Source organism: Sapajus apella, unplaced genomic scaffold (assembly GCF_009761245.1).
Source record: "Sapajus apella isolate SASKATOON/1434 unplaced genomic scaffold, GSC_monkey_1.0 scaffold465, whole genome shotgun sequence".
NCBI lineage: Eukaryota > Metazoa > Chordata > Mammalia > Primates > Cebidae > Sapajus > Sapajus apella.
In genome coordinates, this window is record NW_022437401.1 from 36,102 (window position 1) to 40,157 (window position 4,056).

Below are 4,056 nucleotides of genomic sequence, written 5' to 3' on the forward strand. Positions count from 1 at the left end.
AGACGGAGTTTTACTCATGTTACCCAGGCTGGAGTGCAATGGCGCGGTCTCGGCTCACCGCAACCTCCACCTCCTGGGTTCAGGCAATTCTCCTGCCTCAGCCTCCTGAGTAGCTGGGATTACAGGCATGCACCACCATGCTCAGCTCATTTTTTGTATTTTTAGTAGAGACGGGGTTTCACCATGTTGACCAGGATGGTCTCGATCTCTTGACCTCGTGATCCACCCACCTCGGCCTCCCAAAGTGCTGGGATTACAGGCTTGAGCCACTGCACCCGGCCTTGTCCTTGACATTTCTAACAAATATGTGAAAGTGCTGACGCATTAGTTTTCTCTTCCTCTCGGCTACTTGAGAATCCTGGGCCCCTGTCTCCAAGAAACATGATTTATCTGACCCTATCACTGACCACATCACTGACCACCATTACCTCACCCTACCTACCCTGCCCACTGCTTTGTACTCAATAGAAGTCAGAATGTCCAGACACTCGGGGCCACTACAGGTCTCTGCACTTTTGTTGGCAGTGGACCCCTGAGCCCAAACTCTCTTTTCTCTATCTCTGTCTGTGTCTGTTATTTCTACAGTTTCTCGTCTCCACACCAGCAGGGAAGGGCTCACAGAACCCTGTAGGGCTGGACCCTATACGCCACCAGGACCAGCTATTTTTGTATTTTTCATACCGATGGATTTCACTGTGTTGGCCAAGTTGTTCTCAGACTCTTGACCTCATGATCCACCCTTCTAGGCCTCCTGAAGTGCTGGGTTTATAGGCGTGAGCCACCGCGCCTGGCCAATTCCAGGTTTTTACAGATCCCTCTTGTCAGGATGGGGAAATACCTGAAAATCTGCTTTCTTCATATGGTTAAATGATTGAGCATAAAATACAACTGATTGGACACAATTATCTATGCTTTAAATATATATATATATTTTTTTTTTTTTTTTTTTTTTGAGACGGAGTTTCACTCATGTTACCCAGGCTGGAGTGCAATGGCGCGATCTCGGCTCACCGCAACCTCCGCCTCCTGGGTTCAGGCAATTCTCCTGCCTCAGCCTCCTGAGTAGCTGGAATTACAGGCACGCACCACCATGCCCAGCTAATGTTTTGTATTTTAGTAGAGACGGGGTTTCACCATGTTGACCAGGATGGTCTCGATCTCTTGACCTCGTGATCCACCCGCCTCGGCCTCCCAAAGTGCTGGGATTACAGGCTTGAGCCACCGTGCCCGGCCTGCTTTAAATATTTTTTAAAAATTCATAAGGAAAAACAATCCTACCATCACTAAAATTTTTAGCCATCAGCACTTGTGACCCCTCACTCAGGACCTAATGGGAAAGTCATCTTAAGATGCTAAGCCCAGGGCTTCTACCCAGCCAAGATTATGCTGACTTGACTGTGGGAAGAGGAGGACCAGACCCAGGACGTACATGCTGCTCCAGGTCGGAGGCCTCACACATCTCCAGGCTGAACCTTTCTCCAAGTCCATGGAGGTCAAGGGCTGAGAATGTCAGCTCTCCATGCCACCCTAAACACATTGTGTGTGTCTGTATTGTCACATGCTGACATCATCCCCCTCATCAGAGATTTATAGGAATAGCATCCTGTAGGAGAGCCATTATCATTCCGCTCTGGCCAGGCTCTGTCTCTCACTCTTGGGTCATGTGTTCTGTTTCCTGTCTTCTAAAGACTCAGGGCAGCCTCTGCACTTTGGGCTTCTTAAATGCCCTAAATTGATGGTTTCCACCTTTGCCTTCCTTCCTGCTCTGTTTCCAGAATACCCTTATCTTTCCCTTTTATTGTAGTAAGTCAATTTTTTGAATTAACATCATGAATAGATGTGTTAGTGCAATGCCTTAAATACATTCTTGTCACTCCCACTTTTGTGGGAGCCCTGTGTGGTCAGGAACCTGACAGGAAAGAGATGGTACTTTTAAAAAAAAAAAAAAAGTTTCAATCTTGTTGCCCAGGCTGGAGTCCAAAGGTGTGACCTTGGTTCATTGCAACCTCTGCCTCCTATGTTCAAGCAATTCTTCTGCCTCAGCCTCCTGTGTAGCTGGGATTACAGGCCTGCGCCACCATGCCAGGCTAATATTGTATTTTTAGTAGAGATGGGGATAATCCATGTTGGTCAGGCTGGTCTTGAACTGCCGACCACAGGTGATTCACCTACCTTAGTCTGCCAAATTGCTGGGATTACAGGTAGCAGCCACTGCGCCCCACCTGAGATGACACCTTTTACACAGTTGCCAGCAGGGCTAAGAAAGTCACAAGGGGTGCTGGAGCTCCCTGGGATGATCCCCGGCAGGAAACCGTTCTCATCACTGAGCTTGAAAGAGCAAGGAAGGAAGCAGTTTCCAGAACTCAGGGAAATCTATAGCTTTCATTAGGGGCAGCTCCAAGTGTCTATAGCTGTAGGTAGAGAACGGCAATGATTACAGAACTGCAGAGCTGCCCAGAGGAAGTCAGGGAAATGAAAACCTGAGTTACTTCTCCCACACTCCCATCTCCTGCAGGTGCTGCTATCATCCAAACCCAAGCAGAAGCCGGATGGTGAAGGAGCAAAGGCCATACCTTTGATGGTCTCCTCCTAGTGCAGGGGTCAGGATGGATGTTGGTGAACAACTGCTCTGTGCAGAGAGGGAAGTAGAGAATAATGCACTCACCTGTTTACAGTCTTCACATTCCTCAGGGAATTCACTTAAATATCCTAGAGTTTGCCTTAATCCAAAGGTATAGCTTCAAAAAAAAAAAAACCACACATGTCATTTATTTATTCATTCAACCTCCCTTCTATGTAGCCACACATGCTGAAGCATTGTTAGAAGGAAAACACAAGACTTAATAAGGCCACCACCTCAATAATATCCAACAAAATATGATGCAATGCTTGTAATCCCAGCTCTCGGGAGGCAGAGGCAGGAGAATCACTTGAACTCGGGAGGCGGAGGTTGCAGTGACCTGAGATTGCACCATTGCACTCCACACTGAGTGACAGAATGAGACTCTCTCTCAAAATAATAATAATAACAATGACGGGAGCTGCATACATTAGGCCTTCAGGTGGACAGTGACCATTAGTAAGGCACATAGTGGTACCATCAATGGCCAGGGAACAGACTGTGTACTGACACCACACCCTTCAGCTACATGGAACTTTATTGTGTGTTTTCATCTTAAAATCACAGCTTTAGGCCACTACAGTAACAAGTTCTCCAAACAAAATAATTATAATTTTTTTGAGATGGAGTCTCCCTTTGTCACCCAGGCTGGAGTGCAATGGCTTGACCTCAGCTCACTACAATCTCTGCCTCCAAGATTCAAATGATTCTCCTGCCTCAGCCTCTATAACAGCTGAGGTTACAGGTGTACACAACCATGACTGGCTAATTTTTGTATTTTTAGTAGAGACGGGGTTTCACTATGTTAGCTAGGCTGGTTTCAAATTCCTGACCTGGTGATCTGCCTGCCTTGGCCTCCCAAAGTGCTGGGATTACAGATATTGAGCCACCGTGCCTGCCCATTTCTTCTTTACAATTCGATTTGGGTAAGGATTTAAAGAACACTGGTTACAGACTATTTATGACTTTTAGCCAGGCCTAGGAAAGAAATTATACCTAAGAATTCCATTGAATGTGGAAATGACTTCAGCACCACTGCCATCGATGGTACTGAGGAGTCTGAGGCAGGAGAATCACTTGAACCAGGGAGGTGGAGGTTGCAGTGAGCCGAGATAGTGCCACTGCACTCCAGCCTGGGTGACAAAGCAAGACGCCATCTCAAAAAAAAAAAAAAAGAAAAAAAAAGACAGCCATAGCAGCACTACTTACAAAACAAGCATTCATAAAAGGCATTGTGCATTGCTAACTGATAGTGTGAGAAAGGCAGCCCAGCCCAGCTGGTTGTGGGCTCTGCATCACAAAATGCTTTTGCTCCACTCAGCACCACACAGCACAGAACCCCCGAGGAGAGACCAACAGCAACAGTTGCGCTCCTCACCTTCAGGCTGGTGCTATTTGTGTCAACAACCAATCAAGTCTAGTGTCACCCTCCTTGG